This window comes from Castor canadensis, chromosome 1, assembly GCF_047511655.1.
Source record: "Castor canadensis chromosome 1, mCasCan1.hap1v2, whole genome shotgun sequence".
NCBI classification, from domain to species: Eukaryota; Metazoa; Chordata; class Mammalia; order Rodentia; family Castoridae; genus Castor; species Castor canadensis.
This window is the reverse complement of record NC_133386.1, coordinates 70,616,784-70,634,713: the sequence shown is the minus strand read 5'-3', so window position 1 is coordinate 70,634,713 and position 17,930 is coordinate 70,616,784.

Sequence of the window (17,930 nt, the reverse complement as noted above, 5' to 3'; positions counted from 1 at the left end):
TGTAGTGTGGTTGTGTCTTATTCTAGTGATGACCAAGGAGTACTAGTTGCAGTGAAAACATCCTACATTGCTTAATAGTACACAACACATGTTAAAACTTCTTTATATGATATCTGAATTACTGCATCTTCTCTCTCCCAATTCAAGACTTGGTATTATTCTTCAGGTGACTTAGAATTTTTTTAAAGTACTACGTTATAAGTCAAGTGACTCTGGGTCCAAGAATAAAAGGCAGCTTTTCTGTGAAAGGTGATAGCACCTATCTTCTACTCTTATTTTTTCTTTGGAGAAGAAAAAGCCAGGAAATTATTAGGATATTTCTGAATATAACATGAATTATGTTAGGCAACATCCAGTTGTGATTAAATCCCTAAGTAAAATAAAAATTTGGGAAAAGATTCCTTGAAATAATTAATGCTAGTTTTAAGTAAATGAAATTACAATTTCAAAGAGAAAATAGCATGATGAACATTTTCAAATGAGGTGGTAAGAAGAATATGTTAGAAAACATTTGCCCTTCTTCTGATTGTTTACCATGAAGACATGCCATTAGACAAAGCACATACACACCATGCACAAAAACTCACTTAAGGAGGAATGCACCCATGGGACTGTAATGATATGCATTCCAGCTTCCAACTGCAGCCTGCTTGATTGGACTGTCGTTTTACAGCAGTGTGATGCCCAGATTATTCTGTACGTTAGATCACACGGTCTATGCAGTTATCTACCCATCAGTTCATAAAATAATTTCAAATGAATAGAATCCAGTTTAATAATGACCAGGAGTTTTGCCTCCTTTCCTGCTTGATCTTAGCTGCTTCCTGCTAGTGCTTTGTTTTGCAGAAAAATTAGTTTTATATTAAACTTTGGAGCTCTGTAACTGTTTTATTATCAGGCATTTATGTGGTATTTTATGGCCAGTAAGGTATTTTACAGATCCTGTGCTGGTTTTTTTCTACTTAGTTTCTTTAAGCACTAACCACAGTGTTATCATTTCCAGTTTTAGAAATTTCAGAAAAAAGTTATCTGTGAGTAGGTGTAAATAGTAAGTTAATAGTCAAAAAGGTATTAGAGGTCATGATATTTGAATTGCCAGTTTATTTCCTCAACCATATTACTATACTGATTCATTCCTGACCTTTGCTGATTTGTCTGTGAAAGACTCCTGAACCTCAAGAAAGTATGGGCTTTTAAATGATGGACTATAACTATAAAAACAAAAGAAGCAATAATAGTACAACTTATTAGAAACAACTGTGATTGAATTTAGAAAGTAAATACATGATTAATACAGAAACAAATTAAATATTACATGTATAAGTATTGAAATATTGAAACCTGTTATGGGGCAGTTCTTAAATTGAAATGGCCAGATGAGTCATTTGGATGATTTTAGTTTAAAATTTTGGATGGTTTTAGTTTGCTTGTGCAGTCAAGACTGTTAGATTGGCTGCCTACTCAAATTCATTCTAGAAGGAAGAGATGACAGAGTAAAATTCCATGATCTCAAATTACATAAACAGGAAAAAAATCTTGAAAATAGACAAAGCCAATTAAAGAACTGGTGAATACTTAAGAAATGTGAATTTAGTATTTTTCAATAGTGGTGTTAAACCGGGGAATATAAAATTCTCTGGAACTAAGATTATAAGAGGATATTTGAATCTTCCTTTTTAGTAGCTGTTTTAAAACATTGACTAGTTAAAATCATAGTGTCTTCAATACTTTCTTAGTTCAGATCCTTTTAAAGGCATTTGGTCACAAAAAAAGAGTGCTCACTTTTATGATCGGTTTGCTATTAAGTTAGAAGGCTTGTATTTGCATAAAGTTTTTTCTCAGGAAAATGTTAATAGGGACCTGAATGTAAATAAGAAGAGAAAGGTGCTCAGATATTTTTCTGTGGTTCTCCTTGATATGAAAATCTTATGTACATATTCAGTAGATGAACCTCACTTGCTCTTGGGCTCAATATTCAACTAATTAATGTCATTCAAGCATTATATGCCTTCACATTGGCATTTGATCGAATTTCAAATCCTCTCTTTGAATGAATTGCACCTCGAGAAGAACTCATTTTTGTATTTTATTTATCCTGAAGTGTGTCTACATTTAATCCTCATCTACTTTAAATGAGTTTTATACTACTCTTTTGGGACAAAGCAAATCTATTCCTTTTTGCCCCATATTACATGTTTGTTGTGTATGTGCTTGTGTGTGGGTTTAGTTAGACAATGTGTACAGAAATTGATTACAAAAACATTGTTCCATTAACAAAGTGACTCTGATTCAGAAAAAATAGAATACTTCCAAAATCAAGTACATAGGAATCATGCAGGGCTGACTTAAACAATGAATGAAATCTTAACTCTGTGCTGTAATTTTTCCTAGAGAAAAAAAAGTGAACATTTTATTTAAGAAATGCAAATCTTTGAAGTTTTTTGTGTCAAAAAAACCCCAAAGAAAATGCCTTTCAATAGATTCTTTTGTTTCTTCTCTGATTCCTCTTTATAAAACTTCAGAGAAAAATTTATTTTTGAAATATGGCCACAGCAATAGCTTCTATTTTGCATGTTCTTCTTAAAATGACATTTTGTCTCTCCTATACCAGGAAACAGAATTTAACTATCTTGCTCTTGAGTTCAGTGGGATGGCATCTACTTCCATAAACAGAATGTAGTGGAAATGATAGTATATGACTTTTGAGGCTAAAATTTGTAAAAGAAAATTTAATCTGACACTTGGAATGGTAAGGTAGACATCATTGAAAACTATTGATCCAGGAGAGAGAGAGAGAGAGAGAGAGAGAGAGAGAGAGAGAGAGAGAGAGAGAGAGAGAGAGAGAGAGAGAGAGAACACAATTCTTAATGTAGTAAAGACACGTGGGTATTTTAACAATGAACAAAATAAGGGGAAAGTAGATTAAAAAATTAGTAAAAGTAGATATCAAGTTTGTGTGTAGGGAAGATTCTTGCTAAACTCACCTAACAAGATTCTTGCTAAAGACAAGCCTAGGACTTAGATATCAAAGTAAAGGGATTCTCATGAAACTGACTTAAATTTTTTTGCTAAAACTGGAAGTGGCAACCAAGAACAGAATGGGAGCAAGGTCAAAACCTAGTAGAGAAGAGGGCTCAGAGGAGCTTCATTAAAGTTTGGTTAGAAGGAAGTCATTGTTAATTTGAAAAGCTCATACAGGTTTATTAAACTCAATCTTTTACTAAACTCAACCTTTTGTGGTAGGAAGGCAAGGAAGGGGAAAAGATATAATGAGAGATAATGAGGGAGATAATGAAAGATAAAGAGTGCAACAGAGAAACAAACAAACAAAAGATATGGATTTCAACCAAGGAGGCAAATTTTGGTTGCATAAAGGAACCAGAAAGTCTCAGGAATCAACTTGGAAGCCCTGCTTATCAGACTGGAACGAACCTGGGTTCAAATTTAGGCCTGCCTTAGGAGGCAGAAGTGAGTGTAGAGTCTGTTTGTGGGTCAGTAGTACACTCATGTGGTCAAAGGTGAGTCTCTGGGCTTGGATTTATATGGACTCACTATGGCTAAGAGATGCCTATATCCTCTAGAGGGATTGGCTGGATATGGATGAAGTGAGTGGTGTTATTATTTGTTTTCTCTGGTGTACCATAGAGGAGGACCCCTTACCTCCTCTCCACAGCCCTCATTCCTTCCATTTCTGTCTCTGTCTGGATGCCTGGCAACTGAAGGAATAGGAGGAGGTCAGAGTAAGAATGCCCTCCTGGGGTGCATGCCTAAGAACTTTAAAAATGAATTTAATGGAGATTGCAGAGTCAAGCTGACTCCTGGCAAGTTTAGGAACTTCTGTGAAATAGACTGGCCTACTTTTGGTATAGCATGGCTCTGTGAGGGATAATTAGATAAGGTCATAGTCAATAGAGTTTTTGAAGGGGTTATTGGGAAATCTAAACACCCAGATCAGTTTCTTTATATTGACTGCTGGCAGGATGCAGTCCTCAGTTAGCGCACATGGCTAAAATCCCACCTAGAGGAAGCATGTAAGGTCATGGTATCTGGAGTGGCAGCACCTTCCAAGTGCAGGGAAAAATGTTAAAAAAACCAGAGAAAACCCATATTAGTGGGGGGACCCCAAGGAGAGACCCGCACCCCCATTATGTGCCACTGTACCCACCTTTGCCTTCTGCGCCTTTGCCTCCACTCCTGGAAGGGGAAGCAGCATCAGACGGGAAAGCCCCAGCAGCAAATATGCTTATAAGGCTGGGCCCAGGAGTCCTTGAAACTGCAACGTCCCACCTTCCTCAGGCCACATGAACCTCATGATCACTCTGAGCCCACCAGTCCTCACCCTGCAGCTCTTTGTGAGATTGACCATTCAGTTCAACCAGGAACATTTGAACAGTCCCAATGCGGGCCTAGCCTCCCCCTGAGTACCCACCGCCCTGCGGTGGACCTGAGAGAGGTCCAGGGCCGAATATATTATGATCAGCATGGTTAGATACCAGGAGGAAGGCAGACATTTGTCTACCACCCCTTTACCACCACAGACCTCCTAAATTGGAAGCACCATACCCCTCTTTCATGGAAAAGCCTCAGGCTCTGATGGATCTAATGCAGTCTATCATCCAAACTCATAAGCCCATCTGGACGGACTGCCGATAGCTTCTGCTGACTCTATTTAATACTGAGGAGAGATGCCGTATAACCTTGGTGGCTCTAAAGTGGTTGGAACATCATGTCCCTGTGGTTACTTCAAATGTCCAAACCTATGCTCAGGTCCAGTTCCCTGAGGAGGACCCTGATGGGACCCTAATGATAATCAAGATTACCAGCAGCTTGAATGATATCAGGAGGCATTATTAGGAGGCATGACGGAAGGAGAGGAAAAGGCCACGGGCATGATTAAGACATCAGAAGTCTTCCAAGAGCCAGATCAGAGCCCCAGCCAGTTTTATGAGCGGTGTTGTGAGGCCTTCTGCCTGTACACTGCTTTTGACTGAGAGGTGGCCGAAAACCAGAGGATGATTAATGCAGCATTTGTCAGCCACGCACAGGGGACATAAGGTGAAAATTACAAAAACTTGAGGAGTTTGCTGGTATGAACTCCAGCCAGCTTCTGGAGTTGGCCTCAAAAGTCTTTGTCAATCGAGATCAAGAGCCCAAAAGGGAGGCTGATAGAAAGATGAAAAGGAAGGTGGACCTCATTACTGCAACTCTGGCTGAACAGTCAGGCAGACCCTACTGTGCAAGCCAGGGCAGAGGAAGAGGTAGTCCCTGTGAATGGCGGTCAGCACCCTTGGAATGGCCTCACCTTGGAGAGGAAATAAAGTGGCACCAGTGTGCCTACTGTAGTCAGGAAGGACACTAGAAAAATGAATGTCCCCAATGACCTAGGAACCCCCAGAAAGCCCCCCAGACCAGAGGCAGAGGCCGAGGTATTGAAGGAAAGTATTGGCCTGTTCAGGGGAGAAGCAGCCCCTGGGAGGAAGGCATCATTGTATTGGCCACTTTTGAGGATTACAAGGAGGACTAGGAGTGACTGAAATTCATTCTACTGGGCCTCCAGGAGCCTGTGGTCCAATGAAGATAGGGGGCCCTCCCATTGACCTACCGGTGGACACTGGAGCAACCCACTCACTTGTAACCCAACCCGTGGGCCCTCTCACAGAGACATGCGACCATTGTCACAGCCATGAGAGATCAGACTCACTGCCCCTTCCTCGTATCCAGAAAATGCGATCTTGAAAAGCATGAAGTAAGGCATGAGTTCCTCTACTTTCCTGATTGCCCTGTGGTCTTGATGGACAGAGACTTGTACAAACTAAGGGTACACATAACTTTTGACTCTGATGGCATGACAGCCTTAAAGCTGAGAGGGACAGAGGCCAAGATTCTAACTCTCACAGTTGTGCATGAGGAGGAATGGTGACTCTGTGCCTCTAAGAAAGAGATTCCTGAGATGCCTGAGCTTCCCTTTAAGATTCCAGGAGTATGGACTGAGGACAACACCCTCCTCCAGCCCTGGAGGATAGCTTGGAACATACCTCCGGTAGTGAAAGAATTAAAGCCAGGAGCCATTCCTGTTAGCCAGAAACAATACTACATTCCTTGCAAAGCCCAAATTGGGATCCAAAAGTATCTTGACAGGCTCCTAAAATATGGGATTCTTCGGCCTTGTCGGTCTCCCAGAATACTCCCTTACTGCCTGTGCAAAAACCAGGGACTAAAGACTTTAGGCCAGTTCAGGACCGCCATGCAGTCAGCTCAGCAACTGTTAGTTTATACCCTGTAGAGCCAAACCTGTACATGCTTTTGGGCCTTATCCCAGCTGAGGCAAAATTCTTTACCTGCCTGGACTCTAAGCACACATTTTTTTGGATCTGCCTGGACCACAGAGCCAACCCATCTTTGCCTGCAATTGGAAAGTTCTAGTACTGGAGAGAAAGGACAATTGACTTGGACTCAGTTGCCACAAGGCTTCAAAAACTCCCTTAGTATCTTGTGACTGCATTGATGTCTTACCTAAAGGCTTTCTCAGCCAACCAGCATGGCTGCACACTCTTCCAGCATGTAGATGACCTTCTGTTGGCTGGACCAACTCAGGACTATTATATGGAAGGAACTCACTCAGGGTGGACAGCTCTTGACACCATCTTGGCCCAACATTTTTATGTCCCAAAGCTCTCCAGCATAAGTAAGACAGTATGTGAAAGGTGCAGTCCGTGTGCCTAAAACAATCCCTGACAAGGCCAAAAGTGACACCCCAAGTGCAAAGTGTTAGAGGAACTCCTTTTGAAAACCTGATTGTGGACTTTCCTGAGATGCCAGGGGCCAGATGATATAAATATTTACTGGTGTTTGCACTTTCTCAGGATGAGTGAAAGCCTTCCCTACCTGGACTGAGAAATCCCAGGAAGTGGCCATGTGCCTATTTAAGGAAATCATCCCTCGCTTTGGAATACTTGTGTCTACTGGATGGGAGAATGGCCGGCCTTCATGACTGAGGTAGTGCAATTGGTGGCTAAGGGTTTAGGAATAACTTGGAAGCTGCACACAGCTTACCACCCCCAGAGTTCAGAGAAAGTAGAACCTATGAACAGGACTCTAAACTTGCCAGGAGACCCACCTACAGTGGGATCAGTTACTGACCATGGCTGTGCTCAGGATTAGATCTAGCCATTAGCTCACACCAAATGGATGGGTCTCTCCCCTTTTGAAATTCTTTTTGGGCATCCACACCTTTAGTCAAGGGCCTGTAAGGAGACCTTAAGGAAATAGGTGACCTCACCCTGAGACAGCAGATGCAGGCCCTCGGGTTGACTCTCAAAAATCAATGACTGGGTAACAGAGAGACTCCCCGTTAGCCTGACAACTTCCACACACCCTTATAAACCAGGAATTGCTGTTTGGGTAAAGGAATGGAATGTTCAACCACTAAAGCCCCACTACAGGGGCTCTTTTGTTGTTGTTTTATCCACCCTCACTGCCATTAGGGTAGCAGAGATCATTCCCTGGATCCACTACAGCCAAATGAAGCCAGCTTCCCTTGCGTAGGAGTGCATCTCTGACCTAGCCTCACTGTGCAAGATCACCCTCTGGAATGCCTGTGCTCTTCCCTGACACAACCCTGCTTCCCAGGAGACAACAGGAGGCCACGAATGAGGAGATATCAGCCCTGCTCTAGTCACTACTAAAGTTTACTAGTCTATGCATGGCAGAAGCTTAAGGAGTCTCCCATCTCACCTTTGAGGATGAGTCTTCTTGCTAATCTTGGTCAGCTCTCTATCAGGAGGCCCCCAGGCCTTGGACTGTGACTCATGTATGTGCACTATCTAAGTTGGAAGTGTTGTTACTAAAATTCTGGCTTTCCACACTTTTTATAGAGTCATCATTTTCAGCCTTATGTCTTCCTATCTAAGGTCTCAAATATCATGAAGCTGAGGAGAGCTATCCAGCTATAGACTGTCCAAATATTACAATCTGTGAATATATTTAAATGTGCCCTATTCCTCAAAATTTGGGGTACCTTGTAATCCAACAAGAGTCATCAAGATAAAAAGTTCTGACTTGATTTTTTTCTGGAATATTGCTAAAAGCTCTTTAACTGCTCTTCCTGAGTTCACTGCTGCTCTCTCTTGGCTTGTCTTTACCTAGAACCTCAAATTAATGACACTCCTAAAACCTTCCTGTGGCCTGGAGTCTTTTACAGGGTGAAAGATAAAGTCCCAAAATACAGGACTCTCCTCTTCATTTATCTTCTTTCTTCCTCCAGTTTCCCTTGTTCTGGCTGTTAGAAATATCTTTGAGATACTGGAGTGTCACGAGAGAGAGACAACACTACTCAGAAGGCAAAATTTACTTCTATAGAAGGTTGTGCCACACCAGGAAGTCTAGAAGATATGCACACTGGGTGGGGAGCCTGCAGGGGTTTTATCTGATGCCATGCTGTCCTTCTTCTTCCCCTGGATTGGGCAGATTTTGGGCTCTTTCATGTACTGCATGAATGGTTAATTAGAGAAGGGACAGGTTAGGAAGAGCCTTTGGGAGCAAAGAAGTTTAAAAGTTCAGAGAAGCAATAACTGTTTTTGGTTACCACCTCTGGAACCAGGGCATCTAGCAGAACTCTTGCCCCGCTGAGATAACAACCTTTTGTTCTTAATAGAAACTTCTGTCACGTTAAGCAGAGTCCATGAAGCCAGAGAATGGGAAGTGAGTTAGTGAGACTAACATTTGTAACAGCAGTGATTACTGGTTAAATCTTTTAATAGAAAAGATTCAACCTAAGTTGATTCTCACATGGCCAGGATAGTACCTATGTTCATCCTTTAGCAAACCATTTAGTATTTGCTCTTGTTTCTCTTGGTACCTTGATGAACTTTCTCAAGAAGTCTGTATCCATCCTCATTTGTCTTTCATACCATCACTGAATATTACCTTATAGAAAGACCTCGGCTAATGCTGCATGTAAAATAGATAATCCCGACACATCTACCTTATCCTGCTTTTTTTTAAGTGCAGAAAAAGTATTATATTTATTTGTTAATCTGTTTACTGTCTATCTCCTTTTCATAGGTCGAGGTCATTGTGGGGTTTATACAGACCTTCTTCCATGGGAAATTTGTTGTGTTGAGAGCAGTCATTCAGTGAGCAAAATGTGCCTGGGACAAAGTGACCATTAAATAAATACCTGTTAATTGAGTGAATTTGGACTATAAGAGTAATTTAAAGAGTTGTTTTCTATATGCTCTGGGGTCAGTTTTATCCTTATGCATTATAAATTTAACTTTATTCAGTGTTTTATTATACTTTCAAACAAGATTAGAGAAAATGGAGTTGTGAACATTGAAAGATTTTTTTTGATTTTCCATCATATTTGTAGAAAATTGTGAAAGAAAGTTCATTGGACTCTATTCTCCTGATCTCATAGGAGAAAGGAATATTGGTTAAGTCTAACAAGAGAGTGTGTTGGGCAAAAGCTGTGGACAGCAGGCCTCTGAGCAGGAAAGAGGTAGAGATACTTGTATCTCCCTAAGGATGGTGAGTGAGGCCTCAAGTCAGGAAGAATGGAAACTTGACCTGTGCAAGTTATCAGCAACTTGAGCCTCAGTGTTCTGAAATTAAACACTTTCAAGTGTAAATGAGGATAACTCTGCTGGAAATTAATTTTACATGTTAATATAAGCTTTTTAACATTGATTATGAGAGACTGTTACTTTATCCCTCAACAAAACAACAGGCTGGACATCCAGGCTTTATGGAGAGACTAGATTTTCTCTATTTCTTTAGCAATCCCCCTCTCTCCCTTTCTCTTAGCCCATTAACTACACCTGGCTGAGACCTAGCCAAAACATTCTGCCAAGGTATAAAGAAATGACTTTTCTGCCTTTAATAGCAAAGCTATGAGGATTGCCACTCTGTTACGTGGAGTATATGATATGGGGAGAATAAAAGAAAAGCTTTGAGTTTTGAGAAATTATGGAAAGATGGAAAGGAGAAAAAGGGAGAGGGAGAGAAAGTGAAAAAGGGAGTAAGATAGCCAATACAGTCTTAATCTCCTTTCTTTGGGCTTGGAGAGAACATGTGTTAGAAAAACTCTGGGATATATCTAGCATGGAAAGGTTACTATGCTCTCACCATTCTCTGTTTGAAATTCTAGAAGGAAGTTAAAACATCATAGGCAACTCAACTGAGGTAAGAGAGGGGAAATTTCACTAGTTAAGGAAAAGGTATATCTGTTTCTGAAAGGGATGTGTGGTACTTGGAAAACTGGTGGGCATGCCAAGGACCTGCAATTGATCCTGCAGGAAAAGCTGGGCAAATCATGGAAGAGGGGGTAGTGGTAGGTGGGTACTGATGGCTCTACAATCTTGAGATCTGAGGGGAAGTCAGCATGGTCAAGCCAAAAAGGACCCCTAATACACTAGCCACAGATTGAAGCCTTAGTTGTTAGTAGGTGGGCAGGAAGCATTGACCCTTATTCCAGTAGGCAACAACTTGTGTAGGCATATTGACCAACACAAGGTTAGACCATTCTTCCATCTCTTTGACTTCAGGGTCTTCATATACACACTCCTTCTTTTGAACCTCTTCTTGAGAAAGGCAGGAGAAGAGAAAGGCTCTTAAAAAAACTGAGAACTTGGTTCAATGAAAAGAGTTGCAATATGTGTGTTTACATGATCTCTTTGGGTGAAGTTCAAATCAGTTGGTCATTAAGTTAGATTTTTCATGTTAACCAGGTAGTGGGAGTTCTTCTAATTAATTATCATAAGTAAGTTATACTTTCTCTTTAAAGCTGACTTCTATAATTTTCCTTCACTATTGCAGAGGATTGATGATAATGAATAGATAGATGATAATGAAATGAAAGCTATTACTATTTTTAAAAGTAAAGCACATTTATGAAGGGGGATAAATCAATAACAGGCAAGGAATTAAATAGTAAAGCTGTCTTCTTTGATTGGATAGTGGCCTTGATTTTCAGAAACCAAAATTGCCTATCTTAAGGCCTCACCTACTTTCCACTATAATTTGGTGTGACTTGACAACCACTTCCAGTAAGCAAGGAGTTGTTCTAAAACTTTACCCTACAAACTGAATATATCATACTTGTTTTTCAAATGTTCTGGCAATTACCTTCTATAGTCTTTAACATAAGACTATAAATATAAATTTTTATCGTATGTAAATACTTAAAAAGCAGAATACAATTTCTTTTATACAAATACTTCCAGACATGTAGTTAAGGATAATGCTATATAATGGCTATATGCTTAAGTTAGTGACTTTTGCATTGTTGGATTGACTTCAATTGTAATGTTTAAAATATGCATACCAGTCACTAATCAGAAAATACCTATTCCTATATGATGATGATGGTGATGCTTTTTGAGCACTTCCTGTGTTTTAGAATTCCCTACCAATGTTTCTTATATGTCATCTCATTAATTTCTACAACAATTTTTTGGGTAAATATATTTATATTGTCCATTCAGCAGATGGGGGAGCTGATGAACAAAGAGATTATGTAATTCTTCTAAGGTCTTTTTGCTAATAATTACCAGCAAAGTGATTTCATAATTGTAACTGTCAGCCATCGTGCTGTAGAGATTTATTGCTTTGCCGAGGAAAACCTGCCATGCATCCTATATTTTGTTATACAAAAAAACTTGACTCTGGCACATTTTCACACACTCACACACAGACACAAACACGCTCACTCTCTCTCTCTCTCTCTCTCTCTCTCTCTCTCTCACTCCTCAATCCTCTGCTTTTAATGAGAGAGAGAAAATATTTAGAAACCCCAACAGATAAAATTCCAAGACATAATCATTTTAACTGATCATTTTATAGATTACAAATCACACAAAATGTTTTTATATAGGCCTATGAAATAGGATTTTGATAAAGTTTTAGCTAGGTTATGTCAGCAATGTTCTTGATTTAAAAATTCCACTCCTCAGGGAATGTTGTGGCTGTTGCTCCATTAATGAAAGTGCACATTATGGTTAAGGCTTTTCTATTCTTTCCTTTTCCTTGGTGTTGCCAATTTCTATAATTCCGTAATTCTGTCTCTTTTCTTTTTGCTTTTTCAATCTAGTATTATGAACTCAGAGCCTCCTGCTTGCTAGGCAAAAGCTCCACTACTTCAGTCCTGTGTCCAGCCATTTTTGCTTTAGTTTTCAAATAGGGTCTCCATTTTTTCCCAGGCAGGCCTCAGAAAACAATCTTCCCACCTCCACTTCCTGGGTAGCTGGGATTACAGGCACAAACCACCAATGCTGGTTTGTTTCTTTTAAAAAATTTGTTAATGTTCTTATTGTTGTGCTGGGGTAACATTGTAGCATTTACAAAAGTTCTTACAATGTATCAAATATATCTCACTTGAATTCACCCTCTCCATTGTTCTCCTTTATTCCCCCTCTCCAGTTGTTCCTTTAGATAAGGTCTTGCTAACTTTCTTTTGCTAGGGGTTCATCTTCAACCATCTTCATCTCCCAAATAGCTAGGGATTACAGGTGTGAATCACAACACCTGGCTCTGTTTTTTTTATTAAAGATGATTTGACACAATGAGCAAAATTCAAAGCTGCTAGGATATGAGAGCATAACTGATGCAGTTCTCAAATGGAAGCACATTTCTAAGTGGGTGAAGGATTTTGTATAGGAATTTATCACTTCCCAGGAATAAGGGGTAATTAGGTCCATTTGCAATAAAGGTGCAATTTTCATGTGAGAAAATATGTTTTTCCTCCAGAAATTCTGAATGTAAATTATGTGAAACAATATTAATTTGTCCATTTTGTATAATGCTTTCAATTTCCTTTTCATTATGAGTACAGGGGTATGTAAAAAATTGAAAATTTCCACAAATTAGAGATTTATAAAGTTTTTATGATATTTCAGGCACTGTTCAAGATATTTTACTCACACCAAATTATTTTATCTTCATAACAGCTCCATGAAGTCTCTATTTTATAGACATGAGACTGAGGCATACAGAGAGATATTAAGGAATTTTCAAAGGCGTGATTCAGTATTGTCTGACTCTAGAGTTATCCCAAGTAATTATTATACCATTTTGCTTGAACAATATTCACTGATATTGTATGTCTCATGTATTTTCAAATTTTCATGATTGTCTCATTTATTGGATATTATTTTGTCAAGAATGAACCACTATTTTGCTGAATGTTTTGTAGAAATATAAAATACTGCTCTCTCAGATATTTTATCTGCTTTTTCTCAAGAATATCACATGTTTAAAATCATAGCTTCCCCCAAGGAGATGTAATTTGTTTTAATTAGGTCATCTAAATGTCAATTATTTATGTTGACTACAGCAATTCCTAATTTTGGAATTTCACAGGCCTTCACTTTTGCCTGGCACTCTGGGAATCTTCTCTCTTTTGCATAATCTTAATTATATTACTTTGTTGAAGAGATGCAAGAAAAATGACATTCTTCTGGAGTGACTTCTAAATTAAATCAAAGAGATCTGATAAGATTAAAGAAAATGCTGACAAAGCATTGAGTGGTAAGAAAGTGGTTATCCATGTTAAATGAGTTACTAGAAACAAAATACAGAATTACACCAGGACACTGTTCACTTAGCATAATTAGTAGTTTTCCTTACCATCATGCTAAATGATTTATTAGCTGTCAGTGCCTTAATAATGATTCCAAAATACCATATCTTGATTTATGCAGCAACTTTAATTCCAAAACACTTTAACCCTATTTAGCTTTCACCACATTTTGATAAAACAAGAGCAAGTGTTGTAACTCCAAATTTTAAGGCTGAGTCCCATAGATGCTCAAACCTGAGGAGGATCTGATAGCTACAACAGTGAATCTAGAGTTTTTAAACCTCTTAATTATTCAGTTCTGGTGCTCTGTGCCTAGAAATGGTATCATGTTGAATAGAAAACCAAGGATGGGTCTGGGGAGAGAGGGAAAGAAAGAAAGAGAAAGAGCAAGAGAGAGAGAGAGAGAAAGAGAGAGAGAGAGAGACAGAGAGAGAGAGATTATTTGCTTCATCCAAACACTGGGAAATATAGCCTCTTCAATAAAAATAGGTTAGGAATAAAGGAAAACATAAAATTGTTTAACTTCAAACACTTGATTTATTTTCTTTTCTTTAAATATGTAGTAATAAACTTAAGTGCAACATTTCTTTTAGGAACTTTGTAAACTATATAAACAGGAGATTATAAACCACATAAAATGCATGAGTTCCTGCTTGTGAAGATTCTTTCTTGTTATAACATTAAAATAGAATGAACTTTAATAAGAGCTTTTTTAGTTTCTCTAGATCAAGTGTGGTTTGTTAGCTATAAAAAGGTCATTGAATTCAGAATTACAGATTACATTTCCTGGCTGATACCTATAATGCTGAATGGTGGGTTAAAAAAGTTAAAATATGTGACTGCTGCATCTGCTCCCAGGAACTCATCTGTGAACACTTTCTAATTTTTAGTGTGTGTCTATGTGTTTTATGAATCACAACTAATTGAATCCCTGTTCAAAAAAACTCAAGCCATTTTGTATTCGAGGTTAGCACCTATATCACTCCCTGGATCCTCCAGGCTCAAAAGTCCCCATGTGGTGACTCCTTTCTGTTTTTACCAAGTATGGAAGATTTTATCGGTAGGATTTATAAGTAGACCTGCATTTAAAACTAATATTACTGAAATCTGATTGGCTGTAACATGTGTCATGGAATCCAGATATTATCCTGACTTCACCATGTGTGGTGTTGTTATTATACAAAAGTAAGTCCCTCAAAGAGATGCTATTAATAAACCTATAACCTTTTAAACTATTTCTTGTAAAACTAAACTCAAATTTAACTTGAGAAGTTAGAAAAATTATTAAGTGGCAAATTTCTCTATTTTCTTGCTTTTTAAGGAAAGATAAGAGATTAAATGCACTTTCTTAGGTTACCTAGGTATAAAGTCTAAATTCTATATGAAGGTTGGGTACTCTGTCTTCATAGATTATAATGTTTTTCCTCAAGGTATTGATTATAAGGAAATATTTCTTCTGAATCTCTTGGCCACGATTCTGTCCTTTATTATTAGTATGAGTATGATAATTTTTCTCAGGATATTGGTTAGTCAATATATAGGTTCCAATCATTCAAGATGGAAAGCTCAGAAGAAATCTGGTTTGACAATAGTTTTATGATAATATTTCAAGAAGCTGCCAGAACTTCTAATTTAATTTGAATATGCCTCTCTGTGCTGCAAAAAACAATGAGGAGAGGTTATTAGATATGCTGTCAGTCCAAGCTTAGTCAATGTCTTTTCTATATATAGCTGTACTTAAGAAGACAACATGGAACTACAGGATGTTTAGAAGCAATGTGTGCTGAGATAAGTCCATAGCACTATGACTTCAAAAAATATTTTAATTGCCATAAAAAGTAAGCATGCACAAGTTGTTGTTTATAGTTGGAATGATTTTGGTACATATAAAATACAATTTATTTATAAATAGGTTCATTTGTAGTTTTGAAACTAGCTGGGAGTTTATAATAAAGCCTATAGAGTTTCACAGTCCAGGTTACCCTTATTTTCAATCTAAGATTTCCCTAAGAAAGTCAGATCTGCAAGCTGTCTGTGGGTGGTCCACTGCCATTGATGCCTTGGAGAGTACAGGTGTAGAAAACATGAAGAGATAAATGAACAAGGTGTGCTTCAGAGGGAAAAAGAATATTGATGGCACCACACTTGGAACAAGCTCCAGACCTCTAGGGTTGCCTCTATATTAATGAAATATATCCTTTCCTTTCTCTAAGATGGTAGATTCTCAGGATTGGAAGAAACTTCAAATATCTTCTAGTTCTGTTTTGCAGAGAGGGGCATCCAGCACAGGTCTTTTATATAGTTCTAATAGGATGCAAGGAATGATTCTACTAAGACCAGTTACAGTTAGTAAGTAACTATATATATTGACTTAAGGTGACTGCCATCCTTTATATTTCATGAAAGTAAAGGTATTTGAAAGGTATTTGATGCAACTGGAAAACTATATTTGACATAGGTTAAATCAATTTATATTTCCGCAGGGAGTTTATATTCCTGAACAAATGTATTATCATGCAGGCATAAACTGTTTTATTAATAAATATTTAACAATCCTGAATAATGTATAGCAATATACAGTCTGTGAATTATCCAGCAAGAAAGGAAGGGGTGTCTCTAAATGCAAATCAAACTCGGAGCTAGGTGCCAGAGACATAGTGAATAAGGTGATAGCTGGGAACTGTAAGGACATAGCAGACCAAGACAATTCTTTGTTCATGTTTTTGTTTGCTATTATGTTGGTTATTATTGAACCATGAGTTACATAGTACTAAACGAAAAAAAAAAGGTATTTGTAGAGATTAGTGCAACTTTTACAAATACCCACCCTCCAGATCTAGTTACAAAATAATACCAGTTCCTCAGCAGTTTTCCTCATGATTTCTTCTAGTCTTTCTTTTCAAATGGAGTTTGTCCATTTGTAAGTTACTTTTGTATATCGTTCAGCTTTATATATTCAGTATATATGTGCCTGCTTTCATTCTATAGTTTGTGAACTTTATGTATGTTGGTGAATATATGTTATTTTTCACTGCTATGTAGTATTCTGTTGGATGAATATACAGCAATTAATTTAATGTTAATCAAAATATGGTGGCCAGGCTCAGTGACTCAAGCTTGTAATTCTAGCTACTCATGGGGTAGAGATCAGGAGCATCACGTTTCAAGGCCAGCCCAGGGGAAAATGTTCTCAAGACTCCCAACTCAAACAATGGTTGGGTTTGGTGTCATACACCTCTTATCCTTGCTAGGCAGGGAAGCACAAATAGGAGAATTATAGTCCAGCTGATCAGGGATGTAAATTCAAGACCCTATCTCAAAAATAAACACTGCAGAAAGGGCTGGCAGAAGCTTAAGTTGCCTAGCAAGTTTGAAACTCTGAGTTCAACCTGAAGTACTACAAAAAAGGTATGTTTGTTTGGAGTTTGAGATGTCACCAATAGTACTAAAATTCTTAACTGTCTTATGTTGAGAATGTACATAAGAGTAGAATTGCTCAGTCATAGAATATATGTGTTCCAAAGTAGTTAATATTGCTGTTTTCCCAAAGGGAATAGTCCTGCAAACAACATAAAAAGATTCTAGTTCTTCCATATCTTTGTTATATCATCTTAGATAGTCCTGTTTTTCATTTCAACTAACCTAACAGGTATCTAATTATGCTTTATTATGGTTTTAATTTGCATTTTTCAAATATATAATGAGAATGAGAGCCTTTTTGTATACTTATGAGCCATTTAGATGTCCTCTTTTATGAAGTGTTTAAATATTTTATGTTATGGGTATACTTTTAAAAACTCTCTTCATTTCTTCTCTTGCATTCTTTTTGCCATACATTTTGCAGATCAAACCCAGAACCTTGAGCGTGTGGGGTGAGTGACCTAGTACTGAACTGTGTTCACAGCCTAGCATGCACCCCCAGTACGCGCACCTTTAACAAAGTATATGGTAAGCATTATGTTGACCAAGCGATACATCTGAAAACTTCTACTCTGTAGGCTGGATTTTATTTTTTACTCTTGTTGACTTCATTTCACATCTTTTCTCTTTAAGGTCACATTTTTGTGTCTTATTTAGGAAATCTTTTCTTACCACATATTTCTTCTAGCAGTTTTATTATTTTATCTTTCCTATTTAGATCTAGAATTCATTGGTACTTGAGCTTTAAGAATGCTGAAAAGTAAGGGCCCAAACACATTTTGTTTTTTTGGAAGTACTGGGGTTTGAACTCAGGGCCTTGAGCTTGCTACATGGATGAATATACCACTTGACTCACACTCCCAACCCTTTTGCTTTGATTATTTTTTAGAAAAGGTGGGACATTTTTGAATGGGCCTGACCTTGGACTGTGGTC